Source organism: Thamnophis sirtalis, unplaced genomic scaffold, assembly GCF_051295495.1.
Source record: "Thamnophis sirtalis isolate CommonGarterSnake01/CBP01778 unplaced genomic scaffold, rThaSir2_p1.2 scaffold_1, whole genome shotgun sequence".
In the NCBI taxonomy this organism is placed as follows: domain Eukaryota; kingdom Metazoa; phylum Chordata; class Lepidosauria; order Squamata; family Natricidae; genus Thamnophis; species Thamnophis sirtalis.
This window is the reverse complement of record NW_028261381.1, coordinates 104,187,008-104,208,479: the sequence shown is the minus strand read 5'-3', so window position 1 is coordinate 104,208,479 and position 21,472 is coordinate 104,187,008. Positions and strand designations below refer to the sequence as shown.

Below are 21,472 nucleotides of genomic sequence, written 5' to 3'. Positions count from 1 at the left end.
AATTACAATATAATGTTATAATTAATTGTAATGTTAATTGTTATCATAAACTCATAACTAAAATATTATAATTAATGGGTTAATTCTCACTGATATAAATAATGTAATTCTATGAAAATCTGGGAAACAATTAGGTATTCAATGCCATGCAACTCACTGATCAATATGATAATTTCAGGCAACCATTTCCCACCAATTATCAGTTGTATTCTGGCTACAGGTTCTTATTCCTTGGACTGCTGCTCCTTGTCTACTACACTGCTATTTTTCTTGATTGTGTAGTCAAGGACCTCCAGAGTTACACTGGCTGTAGTGTATAGCAGTTCATTGGTTTGAGCTATGGTATTAGTAGATATTGTTGTAAGGACTCTATTGGCATCTTTTGGCATATCCCACTGAGTCTTGGTAACCAATCCTGATGGTTGACTGTAGCTAATTTATCCTTTATCTTATGACTCAGTTGTTGTGCCCTGTAATGTGGCAGCAATGTTGCAACTTAGATATTGGCTGCACATCCTGTTGTTCTTCCCTATCTTATAGAGTCCAGGATGTAATGTGTAGTTGGTCTATTTCAAGTTGTGAGAGCAGTTTCCCCTTCACTATGTTGAAATGTTGAGTAAATAGCTGTTTCTCAGTTAGTGCTACATGCAGGTCTTCTATCCATCCATAGTTACCCCATATGTTTCATAGATCCCCTCTCATCATTTCTGCTGTTGTAGTAACATTCAATTCCAAATTTTCTTCATCTTCTGCATGCATGATTTGTTCCGGTAGTCCACTTATTGTTAGATTGCTCTGGCTCCCCAACATCTAAAATGAACCTTGTTAGACAGGGTGAGGTCTGAGTTGGCATGATACTCCTAGATGTCTATTGAGATTTTCAGTCATCCAGGTCATGGTTGTCCCAAAGGCGCTTTTTCAAGAGGCAACTGGACTTTCTGGGTTTTTCTTTGAAGATGTTTTGCTTCTCATCCAAGAAGCTTCTTCAGCTGAAAGATGGTGAAACATTAAGAGGCCTTTGCCCAAGGATCCTACTGACAAGGTAAATACCAGTTGGGATTTGAACCCTGGTTTCCCTCATCAAAGGTGGACTCTAACCACCATGACATCCAGCCACTTTATTTATATACATGTATGCATACATGCATGAGTAAATAATACTTTCTGAACTGTAGTGTTTTAGAATATGCTATTTGTTAGAACAAAATCTATCTTACAACTGAAGTCACTGATTTTTTGAAATCATTTTGAAATCAATCCCAGATTGATGCTTTTTTTTCTTATCAATATAAACAATTCAGAGTTTCCAGAAGCAGGTTTATTAATATTATTCAGTTACGTTTTTTATGCTTTGAATTATTTACATTTACATTTTGAATTTCTTTTAACTACCTTTCAGAAGATGAGTTGGCAAAGAGTGCTCTTGCTTAAAATATGAAAATTTGGATTCATATTTTTCTATTTAATTGCAATGCTGAAATAAATACATCAAGTTGAAATATATTTTGGTTAATATGTAGTCTTGGATTAGTTTGCAACATTTACCTAGTATTTTCCTCCTTTCAAAATAAATTTTAAAAGTGCAATACAATATTGAAGAAAAATAGTTTCAAGAAAAAAAGTTTGATAATATAAGTGAAGATATATAACACAACATTAAAAAAAGATGGAATTTTGATAATTTTAGTTAAAAGTAGTGTTAAATCCATAATAAATCTCTTTTGGCTTGCATAACAAAAAATCCACATTACTTTTGTAATGCATTCAGTATTTTTCTGTTTATAAAATGGAAATTTGAGTGAAAGTTGTGTATTTTTCACATGGTTGCTCAATCAGTGAAGATTTGGTTATATATACAAAACCAGTTTTGTTTAACTATCCATAACACTCCATCAGTATAGTCCTCATGAACATTTTCTAATATTTCAGATTATTGTAAAGTATATAGTATACTGTAACTAATCTTTTCTTTCCCATTTGAAACTCTGGAATATTATACTCAAAGAAAAGATTTTTAGTGAAGTCAAAGAACTGAGTTTAACATCAGAAAAGATAATAGTATTAATGATCATAACAACTTTCACATATAGAAAATGAAAGATCAGCGCTAACAGTTTTATTATCATTGTCTCCATGAATCATACACAGTTTTTTCTTCTCTTTTACTCTAATAAAGCACGTAGTTCTTAAGTTAGGCTGGTAGAGAATCACTTCCAGCAAGATGAACTAATGTTGCTTCCACATGAACATTATAAATAATTCACACAAGATCTCCGATAATGATGTTCAGTTTATGAAAGAGAAACCTCTTTTTAAAAATTCTTTGGTCCCAACGTATGAGCTTGTTTGTGATAGTAAGAATCTACCCAACTTATTTTTCAGAGTTTGAACTGATCCTGCAGAAGCAGGCTTAATCACTCCAATGAGTGTTGCAGGAGAGTAAATTTAATTTGAACCCAAATGCCATAGATCAAAGTTAATGGAATCTTAAAAACAAGCCATGGCCATTGTGATAGTCCTTTGCCATTACACCACCCCAGAATGTAATAGAAAATTCTGATCATTTTTTAGTCTATAAGAAATGGTGTTTAAGATTTGAAATGAACTAGCTTAGTTACTCTGTGACAAAATCATTTTCTGCAATTTCTTTTTGTGAAGGCCAGCCAGTTTGAAGTCAATGACGTGTATCGGAGTTTTGAATATTTCCATTTTTTATTCATCTCTATTTATTTATTTATTATTTATTTATTTGCCTAGAGATCAATGAAATTGTCCAATGTAAAAGGTAGCAAAAATAATTGGAAGAAGTTTATGTTCTGTTGTCATTATGATTGTGTTATGTTCCATTGTCCCTGTGAGTCACCTTATTGATCTTTTGTAACAATGTTCCCAGAAGAAACATAGAAGTAGGTTTGGAACCTTTATATTTCTGTGCTATATTAATCAACTAGTAACTAGAAACAACAGACCCAATAGACAAGGATATCTTGGATTTTCATGTGGATCATAAAAGCTTCTTTGATAATTTCATCATATTTTGTCATCTTTAATATACAAAATACCCATTATTAATAATACATAATAATCTGAATTTTATGACTATGCATTCTTGCTCTCAGTGCCTCCCCCTTCTCCTAAAATCTGCAATCTCTTCCTAGATGCACATTTTGATAAGATTTGACCTTTTTTCTTTAGTATCTAAGACTCAGCTAAGAACAAGTGAAAAGAAATGGGACTCAAGGGACCAGGCTAGAAGAAAACAATCCAGAGTGATTTGGGCAGAAAAGGAAATGTTAATGAAAGTGTGTTGTGGTTTGTTTGTAAAACTATGTTTCTTTCTTGGGATCATGAAAGAGAAAAAGAAATAAAATGATAACATCCATAGTGAACAGAAGCTGCTGCTTCTAATTTTCTTCAGTTCTCCTGTTTGTTTCCTCTGGTAGTTGCTTGAGTCAAAACCAATAGTCACTTCCTTGGCATACAATCCAGTTGCCTTCAATGGCATCATTTTGTAACAGTGTCACACTACCTATTCCCTGATTTTTTTTCCCAACAACGGTCAGCTGTTCTGCTTTGTTGGTTGGCTTTAGGAACCCCCAGATTTTTTTTGGCAGGATTACGTGGCATTCAGCATAACTCTCTCCTTTCAGTACCATAAACTTGAGCTGTTTTTGTTTAGTGTCTCCTAAGAGGACTTTGAAATAAAAGCAACAGGCAGCTGAAGAAAGATTACTTTGGAAGGAGAGATTGCTGGTTTGCAAGAAGGCTGAACAAGAGCTGAATTAATATTGGACAAGAGGCAGATCTACTCTCTATTTTAGCTGGCTTAATAATATGGTTTGTCTGGGACCCTCCCACAGAGGACAATGATGCGTGTGGAATGGAGCTATTTAATCTTTCCAGCTGATTTTTCTTCCCCATCTCATCCCTTGGAGAACATGGGAAAACAATTTTGGAGGAAAGCATGGATTGAACCTAAGAGAGGACCCCACCACCATCACAGTGTATAAATGTTAGTTTTGTAACTGGTCTAATTAAACTTGTTGTGCAAACAGAACCACACTGGAGAATTTGTGGGTGGGGGGAATGTACAGCATCTCCTTTCATTGGTCTGGTAGATTTCTGGTGAGCCCAGCATTATTCCCCAGCCCCAGCCCAGATTCCCGCAAAAACTCTATTGGTTTTTATATTGTTTATAAATCTAAGCCGACGGATGGGAAGAAGCAGCTACAATGCCAACAATTCTTGTAAAAGAAAACAGAATCTCTTGTGGTACTAGTAATCCATGACATTCCAAGAGTGGTCAGTCTTAACATCTTTATACTCTTTTGTTGCTAACTTTCCTGTTTAGGATTGGTAGAATCTTCTCATCAGTCTGAAATAGCTGCTAAAAATCAGGCATCTCTTTCATTTGCTGACTTTATATAGCTCATATTTCCCCTTTTCCCAGATCTGCCTGGGGGAGTATTATTTTCTTTCCAGTTTTAAATCCAGCACAAAATATTTTTTTCATTAGTTGATCATGTTCTAGGCTCATCCTTTTCTCTCTGAATTTCCTTTCTTGATACTAACACCTTTATAACTTGAAAGATTGACCTCAAGGGATTTTACATTCCCTCCATTGGTTTCCTTCCTTGCTAGTCAATCAAGTTCTCAATGGTTCCTTTTCTCCACAATCTTCCCCCATCCATCTCTTAATCAGGACAACCAAATCAAGAAGGTGGGAGGACAATACATTCATTTTTCAGCATGCAACCATGCCATAAACCTGGCTGGGGATGTGGTAGGGAGACTCTTTCCATCTCAACACAAAGCAGCTGAAATCTTGAGAAAGTAGAGAAACAACAAGCAAGGGATCAAGTATTTGTATTTGTATTTATTTCTATTTATTAGTTTGTCAAATATGCATAAGATAGCAGGTATAAATATAAACATGGATATAAATGAAAGAAATGAATACAAATAGAGGGGGACAGTAGGACAGGGATGTTAGGCATACTGGTATGCTTATGCACGCCCCCTTTATGGACCTCTTAGGAATGGGGTGAGGTCCATGGTAGACAGTTTAAGATTGCAGCTGTGGGGGTTTGAGGATGTAGCAACAGAGTCAGGTAGAACATTCCAGGCATTGACACTCTGTTGCTGAAGTCCTATTTTCTGCAATATGTACACTGCAATATGTACACTGATGTTACATAGTGACTGTCTCTGAACAGTCTCTGAAATTCAACGAGTGTTTTAAAACCCAGAGTTTTCATGGTTAATCTCAAAATGTAGTGGGTAATGTAGTGATTGGATTGAATGAAATCCATGGAAGGCAGAAATTATATGATGAGGAAAGCTGTGAAAAACACTCTGTAGTCTGATGTCATAGAAGTATTTCCTCTGCAAAAGAAAACTTTCAGTGATGATTCCACAAATGCAAATTTGTGCAAATTTGGGATCACAAAACAGAGTGTGGTTTTATAATCCACTTGTCAGAAAGACTTTTCCTATTATGCTCATAATTACACACATATTTATAATATTCAGATTGCCTTTTTGGTGAATAATTTATCTAGTCAATTCTTTTGTTCAGGAGTATGCAAACATCAGTTATATTTTAATGCAAAATATAAGTTAATGGTTGAAGAAATGAAATTTGATAGAAAATGGTGATTTAGAGGCAGAACCAAGCATGCCCTTCCCCTTTAATAAGTTGCATGTGAAACTCTAATTTGAAATATTAGAGATATACTTGCATACCGATCAAGAATATTGCTATCAAACTGGCACTAACACTGTAAATAGATACGATCAAAGGCAACAGACTGATACTCATATTTTATGATGAGAATCACTGAAAGAGAATTTAGCAATTCAGTTATGGGAAATATATCTTCTTAAGTGTGTAGATTTAGCTGCAATGTTTGAACTACTGGGAGCCAAAATCTCTTGAATATTAATTACAAATCAATCAGATATACAGTACCAGTAGATATTTTATTTTCTGTCCAGCCCTTCCTCACACTCAAGAAATAGAGTATATTGGGTTATTGTTAGCCTGGGTTAATTTAAGCATGCTTGTGATCTAATATTGTTTGATTACCTTGGGTTGCTTAATTATTTTGTAATTCTTGTTGATTCACTGGATTTATTTTTTCTTGAAGTTTCAATAAAGCAAACAGCAGAAAAAATATTCCCGACACTACTGCCTTTTGTTGATCAATAGAAAAGGCCCAACAATAACCAAAATAACAAGAAGACATGTATATGGACAGATTGATTGTTGATCAATTCACTTTGGTCAACAATCAAATTAAGATGAATAAGATATGAAAGTATTTCATGAAAAAAGAATGGAATCAAAGGGAAGAAAAAGTGGTCTGCATTCATGCATTGGGATATACTAGTATTATTTGCTTGGTTGTGCAATATGACACTCAATAAATCTGCCATAAGTCACACCATAATGAGACAAAGTAGATCCTGAAAAATGGCTGTTCATATACAGTAGTTGTTCCCAGTGAAGATATTCTTAAGAAGGCATTTTAGAAGGCACTTGGACAATTGCCTGTTAAAATATTCCTGACTGGGAGAGACATGGGAACAAAGTCAGCCAATAAATAGGCATAGAAACTAAGTCAGGCAATGGGGGCTGAGTCTGTGCAAAGAATTGAAACAGATACTTAAGAAGTCTGCTGCTCTGAAAAGTAAACAAGCAGTCTGTCTGGGCTTCTCTGCTGAAGTGAATCTAACTGCTTGTGTTTGACTGTAACTCTCCCGCCTAGTGTTTACTTGGCAGAACCATCTGTTGGTAATGTACATTTATTCATCTATTCTTATGTACAGTATATAAAGAGGTTAATGAATCCTGCTGCATCAGTTGTCTGTGTATGCTTCTGGATTTGAATTTATGCAACAAACTCTGACATTACCATCTTAGAAATGAACTTCTGAAACCTAATTCTAGGTTTATCCAATTAAATGGCCGTAGCAACTAACCTTTGATCTTGAAAAGAAAATCAGTTTGGGACTGGCTAGTATTTGTGTGGAAGACTACTAGGAAATCCCAGTACTACAAGTTAGACCCGGAAGGTTAAAAAAAAATCTGGAAGAAAGAAGTGGCATACAACTTCCATAATTTTAACTAAAAAACTACTGTCATTTCCATGAAGTCATCAGGAGTTGTGTTTGACGTAGAAATTAATTTTAGGCCTAAATATTACAGAACAAGAAACATCACTGCTGCTGTCAGAGTCAATGCTTATGTGGTATGTTAACAAGAGAGATGTATCTGCTTGTCTGCTTCCTTAATCAGAAGTGTATAATCACCAGCACTGTTGTTTTTATTTAATGTACTACAAGACACAGATAAAATTCAAGGACAGATATTACTTGCTGTGGGATTTTATCATGTATATCAACTTGGGATGGGATAAAAAAAATCAGGAAAATCACCCCAAATGAATCCTTGCCTCTTATGATGTCAATTTTCATCACTGGTACATTCACAATCCTTTTTTTAAAAAAAAATCAATTTCTACAAAATTTGAATGAGAAAACAGCTTTGTCTATTTCTTGAGGTCAGGCTTGAAAAATGATTTCTATGTCAGGATAAGATTAATGTATTAAAAAGTGGAACAGTGTACATCAGATTTCTAGCTTAATTTAAACTTTCAAGTTTGGAGGAGAAGAGTGTTCCAAGACAAGTTTTCATTCAGTTTGTAGTATGTGAATTCTAATAGTATTTGTTGAAACTATGAGCAATATTTTTCTTCTGCTGATCTTTCTTTTCTTTTTTGTTTTCAGGTACTATGTATCACAGTCCTTAAATATCCCAGCCCCCTTTAATTTGAGAAAATTATTCTGGAAGCTTCATTTCCATCATCACAAGTCTGCAAAGTTGAGGGGAAAAAGCAGCCTGGAGACAGAATAAAATCAGGCAGATATCTTGGATCCTACTGAGATCCATTAACTTGCTTACTAATTACTACGTAGGTCAGAGAAGAAACATATTTTCCTTGTGCTTAAGCCTTTCAAGCTCTTTAAAGATGAAATTTAAAATTACCACTTGGGAAGAATCATTGTCTAGCTTCACTTGGTACAGCAAGTAGTTAAGAAACAATTCTTCAAAATACCAGAATATGAAGAAGGGCCAACTGATATATGTTCAGGTTCTTCATCATCATCATCATCATCATCATCATCATCATCATCATCATCATCATCATCATCATCATCATCAATCTTTAAAATATTTGAATTTGTCTTGCCATGCCATGATACTGTTTCTGCATCATAGAACCTTGTATGTTTGTTTATGTTATTGGCTTTGAATGATTTAATTCACCTGTAAATTATACTTGATTATGTTTAAGCAATAAAGCTACTAATTTGGAGCTACTTATTTTCAAAATATTAGTGACCTAATCCTTACAAATTAGCAATAGCTTTGAACAACTTCATACTCACTTTTCCTTTTCCCCCAAATATGCATGGCTTTATTTCATTGGGATTAAATTGGTTGGAAAATTACAGCATGTTTTTACGTGCTATGATTGTTAAAAAAATTAAAATTCAATCTAGTTGAAGCCAACTTCCAGAATTGTCAGTGCCTTATACTGTGGCACTTCTAAAAGTTCAGGTTAGCTATTCTGAAAGATATACCTTGAGAGGATTTTGTTTTACAGAATCAAAAACAACTTACTGGAAAGGGATGATCACATTTGATCATGGTTTGTGTATGTTCACTTAACTGAGTAATTTAAATCAGATAAGAATTTTGCTGACGATGAAGGTTTGTTCTCCAAGCTTGTGGATTGGTTTATGAACGTTTCATTACCTTCAGCGGAGTTTAGGGGATGTCAGTGTCAGTTTTCTTTAGGGGACACTGATATCCCCTAACCTCAGAGGTGGGTTGCTCCTGGTTTGGCTGAAACGGTACTGGTGATTCAACCTGGGTCACAGAACCGGCAGTGACCCAGGCTGGCCACGCCCCTGAACTGGTTCCCTGGTCCCTTATGCAATTGCTGGCATGTTTCTGCACATGTGCAGAACAAATTACAGTCAACTGCGCATGTGTGAGCAATACATGGCGGGTGAAGCAAACCGGCACAGAAACCCACTCTTGCCTCAACTCCACTGAAGATGTTATTTAGCCTGGTAATGAAATGTTAGGAAACCAACCCACAAGCTCGGAGAATGAACCTTCACCCTCATATTACACCCAAGCTACATATATTCACCACTGTTGCAAAGAATTTTGGTTTTGTGAATTAAAAAAAATGAATTATGAATTAATTAATTAATTAAATGAATTGTGAATTAATAGGTAGTCTTCAACTTATGATGTGACTTAGAAACTGATCAAAGTTCCACTATGGTCCCAAAAGATTCTAGAACAACCTAGTTCTAGAGTTCCAATGTCTGTCCCCTTTTGGTCACCTACCTGCATTTTGGTCACTCAGCAACCAGTTTGCATTTATGGCTATTTGCAGTTCCTGTGGTCACATGGCCAAGATTTATTTATTTAAAATTAACGTGCTGCCCATTGCGCTGCGGAGTGATTTATGTTATTTTTGCTGAAAACTAATGTTTACTTCTGGGTTTTGGCAGAAATGCCCAATAGTGGACAATGGGTTCACTTAATGGCCACAGATTCACTTAATGACAATGTTGATTTGCTTAATGATTGCCATATAAAAGGTTGTAAAATTGGATGACCCGCTGTACAACCAGCATGACTTACAGCCATAATGGGCAGACTCGATTATAGTTGTAAGTCAAGGATTACCTGTAGGTACTAATGATGAGGATGCTATTGTTAAGATGTATAAACTATTATTGAAAATGAATATGGAAGATTAATATGATAAATATTAAATGGTTGATTAAAGGGACAAAACATTCTCAATTTATTTATTAAATTTATATGCTGTTTATCTTGCAGTACAAAGAGACTCTGGGAAGCTTACAATGTAGTAATGAGTACAAGGTAATGCTTGTCCCATAGAAAACTATGTGGAATAAAAGGACTGAAGTTTAAATTGAATCGTAACTTGAAAGAACTTTCACAAGAAGATGTATCATTGATATTGAATATCTGATAAATTGTCAAAGATATTGAATATAAAGAAATGTGAAAAAGATATTGGACATGTGATCAGTCTGAGACTACTTTTTATTATCTTTGGTGGACATACAAGAAAACTAAGAAATTTTGGGATCAAATGTGGATTTTAATTCATAAAATTCTCAAACTAAATGAATAACTGTAACCAGATATTTTTTGTCTAAGTTTGATGGATAAACAGATTGAAAAAGCAACAACAGGAATTTTGTTCTTATACATGATAACATCAGCAAAATTCACAAATTCCTATAATGGAAGAATGGAGGGTGAAATTAGTTGAGTTGGCAGAGATAGCGAAAATGAGCCTTTAAATACATACATAGCATCTGAAAAAAACATTCCCATTGAAAAAAATACTATCTAAGGCACTCGGCCATCAAACGTATACTGAGAAAGTAAATATTTGAAATTTTAAAAACCCTAACACATTGCAAATATATTTCCTTAGCTCAGTGCTAACTAGACTTTTTCCTGTAACAATTGCTTGGACCAGAAACTCCTTCTGATTGAGTTTACCTGTTTTGCTTTTTCTGGAAATTCCAAGGTTTAGCTCAGATTAAGAGGATAGTTATCCCAGTCTTCATCCACTAATTTCATCAAAGACCAAATGTTTTTATCTCCAAAAGGAAGGAAGGACTTTGAGGATATGCTTGTAGCATACCTGCCAAAACTAGGAAGGACAAGTATATTTGAATATGTTTGAGTTTGTGGGAGGCAGTGAATGTGGAGATGAGTCTTCTCTGTCCATTCACTACAGAGCCCTGAAGTCTATTGAAGAAAATATAATAAACAGTGTTTAAAATAAATAATAAATAAGCTAGGCTGCACTCACAAATCTGATCTTTTAAATAATGCACAACAATGTTATTCTGCCTCTGCTTGTACAAGGAACAAATCAGTTCCGAAAAAGATTTCCAACTGTCCCTATCTCAAAATCAACCAAAGTGGACTTGCTTCAGCATTTGTGTAAAGTTGTAGAAGAAGGAGTTTTCAAATTCCATTTCATGAAAACAAAAATCATTTATGTGATGGAAGGATACTGGTGCAAGGTGTTTTGATAATATCCTTAATCATGGCTTGGAGGAATTCTGAAATTCTGCACACTGGTACATATTATTCTGGGATACTAAACCAGATTATATGTGAGCTGCTCAAAAATATCAATTCCAATTAACGAGTAATATTAGGATATTATCCAGGAACTGAATACTTTCTAAATGCAATTTAACTATATTTCTAGAATGTGTTAGAGCCTTTTGAATTTTATTTTAAACACCTATTTAACAAAAGAGGGTCCATAAAAATGTAGCCATGTGTGCTTGCAGAAATAGAAACAGGCTGTTATTGTTAATGACTACTGTTACCAAACTACAATAAGATGTAAACCGAACTTCCTAAACTCTATTGCAGCCTTCCTAAATCTAGAAATTAATTAACAATTATCAGTGATGTAATCTGGCATAATTGGTAAATTTTAATCTGGTAAAAGCTACAGTTGAACAAGGATTTTTGTCTCCGGCCTTACCTGAAGTTACTGAAACATGCATTTTCAATATTTAAATAGCTTGGGTCATTTGAGATTCACCCCCAAATATACACGTATTTATTAAAGTATAAAATACTTATAAGTATTTAAAAGTATTTATTAAAAGTGTAAAATATAAAAGAAAAGAGTTTACATTAAGTGGTATTTATACAGTGCAGAAAAGGGGGGGAACCCCCCCAATTATGTTATAATAAATCAATGAAATGCTCTGGGACTTCAACATTCAGACAAACAAATACCTACCACACAACTTCCCAGACTTAACAATTTTCAGTGACCTGCAGTCAGCTTTAACCCTGATGAGGCACTTTTTAGATTTGTGGACTTCAACTCCCAGAATTCCACAGCCAGGCATGCTCAGTTCCAATTTAAAGCGACAGCATTTTTCCCCCTTGCAAAATAAGTTTTTCCATTCTTTTTCTTCTCCCTCCCCCTCCTTCCTCCCTCTCTCCCTCCCTCCCCCCTCTCTCAAACAGACACATGCACACAGAGAACTTCGATCCCTCTCTCATTCACTCACTCTCAAACACAAACACAGAAGTTGGATTGGATATATTTTCCAAAGGCTTGAAAGCAGCTCCTCTGCCATACCCCCCTTCCCCTGCTGCCTTCCCATCAAACTTTTTGAATTCCTCCCCCCTCCCCACATGCACCTTTTCCAGCTGTTTCAGAGACGATTTCAACTCTGCTTCTCCCTGCCCTGCCCTGTCCTCCCCTGCCCTGCCGAAAAGCCAGAGCTCTGTCAGACTGAGCTTGTTACTCCCAGAGAACTCTAAAAAGCCTCTAAAAATGCCCTCTACAGGAGGCGAGAGAATACGTGCCTCCTTTGCATAAGGAATTCTTTGCTTGTTAACCCTTGCTTAACTCTTAAAAGGCGAAAAATTCCTTATGCAAAAGAGGCCCCTAGTTCTCTGGCCTCCTCCTAGTTAATACTGAGAGCAGACACCAAGCCACTGTGACTTGAAATCTGGTAGCAACTACCCTGGCTTTAATTATTTTAAGAAAATTATTTAAAATCCTTTCCTTTCTCTGAGGAGACTGGTGAGGCCCCGCCTCCCTTGCCTCTAGTGACTGCACGTCCCTGACAATTTTTCATAAGAAAAACAAAAAAAATCTGGATAGTGGACATTGCAGTTTCTGGCAGAACAGAAGAGAAAGAACTGGAGACAATCACAAAAGACCTCCAAATAGAAACAGAGTGACTATAGCAAAAGAAAACAAAGATAATACCAAGAGCAATAGGTACCACTAGAACACCATCCACACTGACAAAATCACCACCAGCCAATTGCAATTATACTTTTAACACCAACAAACAACAATCTCTGCCCATCCGAGATCATTGGAAAGAACCTGATAAAGGGATAAAAATGCCAATATAATATCTGGTGGACTGCAACTAACCACAATAATTTCATTAATGTTTTGGATTAAGAATTGAAAAAAAAGTTTATTGAATTTATAGATTACACCAAATTGGTGTGATAATTACTACACTAAAGAACAAAAACAAAATTAAAAACAATATTCATAAGCAGCAAACTGGGTTAACATAATTGGATGAAATTTAACAAAGAGAAAAGGAACTCTATGCATTTAGAGTTACTTGAGGTCAGCTGGACGGCCTAAACACTTTATAAATAAGCAAATTATATATAGAGGGGAAGTAAATGCACAAAAATAGGAAGGACACCTAGTTTGAAACAAAAGCTCTTGGAATAACAGTTGATTAGAAACGTATTGTTTTCAAATCATGGGAAATAAATTCACTTTATTCTGCATTAGTCATGGTACAGATCTTACCTCAAGTATTGTAGATTTTAGCCTTTAAGGACATACTAGACTTGGTTCAGATGATCCAGGTTAGAAACTAAGTCCTATGGAAGCAGTAAGAAGATACTTCCAGGGAAGACATGGCAAACTAGCTGTCCCTGAAGGACTGGGGATGACATTATAGTGGAGATTAGTGGTTGGACCGAGTATTCTGGACAGAGAAAAAACAGATTGTGAGACCGCTCATATGTACTCTGGACAGCTGCTCCTCATTAGTAGACCACAGGAACCAAGGGTTTTTGCAGCCAGCTTAGAACTGAGTGGTTGGGCGTTGAGGCATTCCAACTAAGCTCACAGTTGTAATGCACAGAAATAAAGTTTGGCTGAGATTCAGTTCATAATCACATTTGCAAATTTACTTCCTTTTAAAGATTAAGAACCTTCAGAATAGCAAGTTTTGTGGTACTTACTGGATGAGTTTCCTTAAATTCTTAGCAAAAGAAATTTTAAGTATAAGTTTAAGAACTTAGAAAATATTTTGGGAGGAATAAATAGCTAAGGAGTGATTACAGTGTTGATTTTTTAAAAAAAAGCCATAAAAGGATAGGAGCCCAGGTAGATTTGAAGTAAGACTTTGAAATTAATTACAAGAATTCTTCCTGTGGGAAACAGCTGTTGTTCTAATTTCTAAAAAAAATATATGATTGAACTTTGAAGGTTGGATACCAGAGGGAACCAGACGGAACTAAAGAACACAATTAAAAGATAAGAACACATAATTTGACTTGCTAACATAGAATTGTGCAAAATACTTCAATATTGGTTGTATTGAAATATATTTGTGAACAATGGATTTACAAATTATTTTAAAGAATATTTGCCATTATAGATTATGTCTAAATGAAGTTCAATAAAAGGAATAACTTCTATCAGACAAGACTGAAATTGATTTAAATCTGGATATAAAATGACAGGCTATACAACTTATAAGGAAGAAGATATATATACTGGATATACATATGAAACTAGTTAATATCTTAGTAATTAAAAGGTTTATACAAGTAACAGAAGAATTACTTGGATAAATTCCTATATTGGATTTACAATACAGGTTTGCTAAAGTTTAGAAGAATTTTGAGAGAAAGAATGAAGGGGAAAAAAATCAAGTTATTTGAAAATATTAAAGGAATATAGGTTTGTTTATTTGATTATGGTTAAAATAGATTTGTTTTTATCTCTTGTAATCTTTAGTGGACTTTTGCTGATCAGTACTCTGGCTTTAAAGTTGGCTTATAGATAAGACATGAGATATGGAAAAAGAGATCATTTGTTATATAGTATTTTTAGAGGTGATAAGTTATTAAAATTGTTTATGTTTGTGATGAAGGAAGTAGGCTTAAAATAATATTTTCTTATCAGTTGCTTCAAATTTTCAGCGTAACCCCGAATGGGAAACTCTACCTCAAACAAACATAATGCAACTCAGACAGTCCATTTAGTGATCATATGAGTGAAAAACCAAAGAAGAATTACAGTTAGGACAATTTTTATTAGGTCAAATTAGAAATTTCATAGGTTGTCAAGTTTTTTGGCTCTCTCCACTAAGCAAGTTGTTGCAAAAAGCAAATCTGAGGGTAAGGGTATGGTGGCAGATACTATATTCAGGAAGCAGTTATAGTTATAAGTTAGAACTATAAGGAACTATATAAAGATTATAAAACACTCGGTGTCTCTTTGGATAGTGAGATTGGCAGCATATGAATTAAATAATGAAATAGAATATTTTTCAAAAATTAGCATGGATACACGCACTAGACTATGTCTATTATTGCAGTGATTAAGTTGTAACCAGGTCTGGGTAGAAGCAGAATGCAAATAATGATTGTGTATTTCATGAGAGAGCAAAGTAAGTGGAGATATATAGACACTTGAGTTATTTAACAAGAAAAGCAGTGATGTAATAGAAAACAGGGGAATGAGGATAAAATTTGCATTGCAAGAGGAAATCCACGTATACATAATATATCACTTTTTTTCAGTTGGAATAAATAATGCCTTCTTAGAAAAGCAATTTGCATTCTAGAACCTTTTGGAGCTAGAAATTTCCAAGTATCTCAGCTAGAAATAGGATGATGAAAAGATGCTGACCTGCAGTTATAACTGAGTTCTCCAAATCTCTTAGGGATCTGGTTCACTTGACGTGAGGAGGAAGGAATATTATATTCACCATCTTGAGTTACTTATAAACTAATAAAGACTGAATATTTTTTTTTAAAAAATAAATATAATAAAAAATAAATAGCAAGCTCTTTCCTCCTCTCTTTCTTTGTTGTTGTGCACCCTCATGCCTGCCTCTTTCTCCCCCTTAAAGCAACATATTTCAAATATATTTATTACTAAGTGGTCTAGACACTTTTTTCTGGAACAAGTGCTTTTGACTGTCTGCATACAACTGTATAAGAAGTGTACACAGATGTAATTGCAAAGAAGGTAGCACTTATTTGTAAACGATGGCACCTTTCTCCTAAAGTCAATTTTAGTCAATATTATAGTCAAGACAACCTAGATCCATGATGGGGAATCTATGGCATGTGTGCCTGAAGTGGCACACAGAGCCATGTTACCTGGCATGTGTGGCATTGTCTGCTCCTCTTCTGGGTTTCTAGTGTGCATGCAAGTGCAACAATCATCTGGCCTTTGTGCATGTGGCAGTGCTGGAAACCTGAAGAGCTGGTCTTCCATTTTCCAGTGTGAGCATGCACGCCGGCTAGCTGATCATCATGTACACATGTGTGACATAACTGGAAGTAGCTGGAGCGCAGGAAACTGGAAGTTCATTTCCCAGTGCGTGCATGCCCTCTGGGCAGTTCCTTTTCTGGGTTGTTGCCCCAACGAGCGACTCCATGTGCATGCTTTCTTTTCAGCATTCGGTGCCGAAAAGGTTCACCATCATGGTCATAGAATGTCTGGCATTACAAACTAAGAAGGAATGAAGGATGGAATATATAAACGTAGAACTTCAGTGGACCGCATAGAAGAGGAACGTGATATTGCCAAACATGTGTGCATCATCTAGTCTTCACAAATAACATTGTCCTTTTTATATGAATGCAGCTAAAAACCTACCATGTTTCCCTGAAAATAAGACAGGGTCTTATTTTCTTTTGACCCCAAAATAAGCACTTGGTCTTATTTTTGGGGAGGTCTTATTATTTTTGAGGTGCAGGAGGCGGCGAGCATGGTCACCTCATGGCTGCTGCTGTGTTGCAAATTTTTTTGGGGGGGGGGCTTATTTTGGTGTATGCGCTCAAAAGCCCGATTGGGCTTATTATCCAGGGAGGTCTTATTTTCAGGGAAACAGGATATATATGTTTATTTGGGAGTAAATAAATAAATGGTCAGGGATTCTGACACTGGACAGGGAGTTGCTCTTCAAGATCCATAACATTCCACGATTCATTAGTTAAGAGGTAGCCATGAAAATGTTTGAACAGTTTTGCTTGACTTTTAAGGTGTGAGATACAGAAGAATATTTTCATATCTAGACCCTGATAATGCAGTTTTCTTTGTTTAAAATGGAATAAAATTGGGGGTGGGGGTGGTTACTAAGACTAGCAGTACTGCAGGTTTTAGGAAGATGTTGAGAAAAAATAAATCTGTTTCCAACGTTGCCTGCAGAACACCGAAGGGTTCAGTTAAGGTCACAGAAAAAGGAATCTTCACATACTTCTTAAATTGTAGGAAGAAGGAAATGGGTTCTCCAATTTCAAACTAAGCAAATTCTAAAACTACAGGGCCCCAGAGATGAGAAACCGTCTGTTCAATAAGTATCAATTAAAATAATAAAAATCTCATACCCTTTTCTTAGATTCATCAAGAAGTATGGCTAGTATTTTTTAATCCAAGTATGTATGTGTGTGTGAAGGGGGGCGAGAAGTATTTTGAGTGCGATTTAGGACTCTTGTCATAGCTCCTGGAAGCTTGTAGAAGTGTATATGCAGGAATTTCCATCTGGGAACTGGAAAATTACAGACTTTTGAAGCATCCGCGCGGGAACAGTAGCCGGCACACAAACCGGACCCCAATGTCGACTTTTTAAAAAAATATCTAGGAAATTGTTCAACGATTAGGAGAGCGACCCCTGGCGGCCAGTCGCAACTCTTCGTGGACAGGACAGTAACTGAGCCGGCTTGTGACAGCGACTAACCGCGAATCTTCCAGCGGCATTTAATAGCCCGTGGGCACCTTTAAGTGGGAGAATCCTGTCAGTTTGTCCACCTGGAAATATCAAAGTTACCCGCTGGTTGGATAGCGAGCGGCGATCGCAGCATCAGCTCACGCCCGAGGACCTGGGGTCGACTCGAAGTGATCCGCTGCGCGCCTTTCTCGTGCCAAATTCCTTGTGCAAGAGGGGTGGGAAGGGAAAGCTGCAGAGGAGAGGTCCGAAGGGAGTCCCCCCTCCCTTTTTATCCAATTAAGGCAGAGCAGAAATGGGCTGTGCGCTGACCCTAGAGAAGGGGCGCGGGAGGGGCCGGCAACCGCTCCTGCTGCAGATCTGGCTCCCCTAAGAAGGAGCTCCCTTCGGCTTCTGCCGCCTCAACCGCTTCTTTGCTGCCCGGCCGTTTGAGGGGAGCCCGAGCAGGGACTTGGGCTCTGGTCAAAGCAAACCAGAAGGGCCAAAAAACAGGACATCAGACCGCCGGAGGGAAGGGAGGGGGAGGAGGGGGGTGTTGGGAACCCCCCCCCCCCACACGAAGGACTTCTCTAGGTAGCCGCTTCTGCAGACAGACTCGGCTCCGCCAGAGAGGAGAAAGTGAGGTCTTCTACCCTCCTTTTGCTCGCTTCTCTCCAGCTTTTCGGGACCTAAAGCGGCAACTGCGAAGCGCGCTTCCTTCTCTTCCGCGCCTCATCTTCACCCCCTCCTCCACATCCCTCCATCCCCCCCACGCCCGCCGCCGCCGCACCATCTGAGCGTGGGGGGGGGGGGGAGGGAAGCGGGGGCAGCCGAGACCGGCGCTGCAGAGAGAAGCCGAAAGCGCGCGGCCGGGGCAGGTCGAGCGAGAAGCACCGCTCGCCCTTCTCGCTCTGGCCGCGCGTGCGCGCGCGGAGAAAAAAAAAAAGAGAGAGAGAGAGAGAGGGCTGGCGGGCGCGAGAGCTCAGCCCCGCGGGGAGAGAGAGAAAGAGAGAATGGTTCGTTCGCCAATGCTGCTCACCGGGACAGAGGGAGCTTGAGGGGCGGACGGAAGAGAGATGCAGCCACGGTCTCCGGCTGGGAATCTCTGGAGATGAGGCGGGCGCCCGCCGCCGCCGCTGCGTCTGAAGCAGCCCCGCGTTTTTGAAGGTAGTTTGTGTGGATGGGAAAGCAAGGTGTGACGGGGCGCAGCCTAAGTCTCCCCTTTGCCTAGGACGCCTGGGGGTGGGTGGGTGGGTGGAGAAGGAAAGCGCGGGATCCCCTCTTCTTGGCTACCTGGAGTGTGTGCTGCTGGGGTGGCTTTGAAACGGAATTGCGAGAGAAGCGAGGGGAGGGAGCGATGTGATTTCCACACGTGCATTCTCACACCTTGGGTCGGTGACTGGACAATAAGTAGCACCGCGGGAATGTACTTTTCCACTGTGAAAACGCCGTTTCGGGATAGCTGAAAACACCCCCCCCCCCAGTCTTAACGGTCGTTTCTGTAGCTTCAGCTTTGCTCGTTGAGACCCCCCCCCATCTCGTCGGGCTCACCATTACCGAAGGTGTAAAGGTGTCGTGTTAAGGGATCCGTCCGATCTAACGGGCTAATATTGCAAAATCTTTGCAACTGAACACTGTACAAGGCTATTGGTCCCTGGAAAAAAAAATCTGAAACTGCTCCTTGGCGCCGGCATTCTACTAAAGAATAGGAAAGAAGAGAAGCTCTTCCCATCCTTCCTTGAGCCATGCTTTCAGCATACTGGTGGGGCATGCAGTGAACTAACTATAGGTAACTGTAATTATCGCTCAGGGAAACGTGATGGTCTTTGCGTTGTGCTGGAAGGATTCATTTACAGGGCTCAGAGTTGTAAGAAGTGGCTATAAGTACATCAGTCCTTGCGGGAAGTCATAAAAATTATTGTCTGTCATAGAACTCTGCCTTTGTTCACCGAGTGTTGTGGACTGGCTCTGTTTCTCAGTAGAAGTTTTTTTGTTGGCCTTGTAATATAGAAGAACAGAATAACACAGTATGGGGTGGGGGATATTGATATATATGGATTTCTTCTCCAGCTTGCCAAGGTGATAAAAGTTCTAGTTTTGTTTGGAGCTAGAAATGGGGTTGGCTGGAATAGAGAGTCTTAAGGATGATGCTTTCTTTCACTGAGGTTCTATAATATTACTTTTGATTTCCAGAAATGATTAGAGCAACAACTGGAGTCCAGAATTCCAAACTCTAATTTCTTATTCTCTATTTAAAGTTCTTTCTTGGCTGACTTGGGTTTTCCCCATCTTAATTTCCAAATTGTCCTAATTTTTTCCAGTTCCCCAGTTTAATTTGGAAGACTCAGAAGGAAGAAAAATATATGCCTTTCAGCAATCCATTGGTAGAAACAAGCTTTTGAATGGATGAGAAAATACACCCTTATTTTGGGGGGATCTGGGAAAACACTAAAGATTTCACTGAATGGGCAGCATCTCTGTGCTCCTAAATGTTACGAGGGACTCGAAGGATTGAGAATGGTATTTAATCCAGATAATTTAATTTATATGATGCAACAAGTAAAGCTGTTGTTTCAGTTGAAATGGATAATAATAATTATTTTTTAAAAAAAACTGCTATCTCTTATATGGCATTGGATTAATTTAACCAATATTCTGCTATTTAGAAGAAAGCCTAACCCTTCCCCAGAGAGTGAGGCCATGTCACTGATTAAGATTGTGCCATCTGTAATCTCTCCCCATCTAAAAGCTGGGTTTCGTCTTGCAAAGAGAGGATTTCGAGAAGACCTGAAACTGAGCAGGCTTCAAGGGAATGAAAATGTTCTTATTCATTCCCTCCCCCTCTAACACAGCATGTTTTCAGACTTTGCTGGCTAGTTCTAGCTTTCAGAAAGAAAAAAAAATCTTTTGCAGATGGGGTGTTTTCCTGGAAAAGTACACTTTCGAATCTATTTCCATTCATGATAGCAGTTATCCTGTAGTAGCAAAACTAATTTATTATGTGCAAATCAGCTGTGTATGATGGGCTTGTAAAATAATTCTGTAAAATAAGAACCAAAACGCAATATAGACATAATGTTGATTGTTACAATGACTCCTAAAAAGATTGTTAGGACAAAGATTGATTTTAAAAACTCTACAAGTTTTTAATGGACTGGTTTTTTTTTTTAATAAACTTTGGAATAGTGTAAATATATCTTATTCATAGTCGAAGTAAAACAAATTCCACAGTTCTGTTTATTTTTCAAGATTTTGTTCCATCAACACAAATGCCAACATGTCCAGAGGAGGAGGTAAAGTAAATATGACTTCTTTTTGATATTTTATTTTGGATTTTAAAGGTTGCTAGATTAACAAAGCTCTTAAGTAAGAAATGAAAAGTAAAATCCAGAAGTATTGCTTTAGACGTAGCAGATAGTAAAATCACTTTAAAGGTGAAAGAGCAGAAACATTGGAAAAATACAGGCTTTTACTTGAAATCATACTAATCCAGATAGATGCCAAGTACATATTTTTGGGAAGAACATTCCATAACCTGAAGAGGAGCTTTTCTTCTTGAGAACTGCTGTCCCATTTTCAGCAGGGACATTCAGAAAAAGTCCTCTGACAATCTCAAAATCCAGGTAGGAAGGTATGACAAGGCACAGCCAGTTCCTCTTTCCAAACTAGGACCAAATTAAAAGAGCTCCTTGAATTGAGCCCCCAAATATGATGGAGTCAGTGATAACTACTGATGTGATAAATTCGCTTCTTCCCATCCAGTTGGTAAATCTGCCATCACATTCTGAAATTTGGTTTTCACCTATATAAAAAGTCCCATGCTCAGTGCGCTGCTGTCGTTTATATGTAAACAAAAGCACATTTG

General features: G+C 37.6%; 1 protein-coding gene across 2 annotated transcripts in view; it reads left to right on the top strand.

Moving 5' to 3' along the window:
* The first annotated feature begins 18,550 nt into the window (after window positions 1–18,550).
* Window positions 18,551–21,472, top strand: part of CHST1 (carbohydrate sulfotransferase 1) — a 32,308-nt gene continuing 29,386 nt past the window's right edge. For both annotated transcript variants that reach the window (XM_087720032.1, XM_014060389.2), the window contains exon 1: window positions 18,551–18,774. The gene's annotated coding sequence lies outside the window, so the exon portion shown is untranslated. The remainder of the gene's footprint in view (window positions 18,775–21,472) is intronic.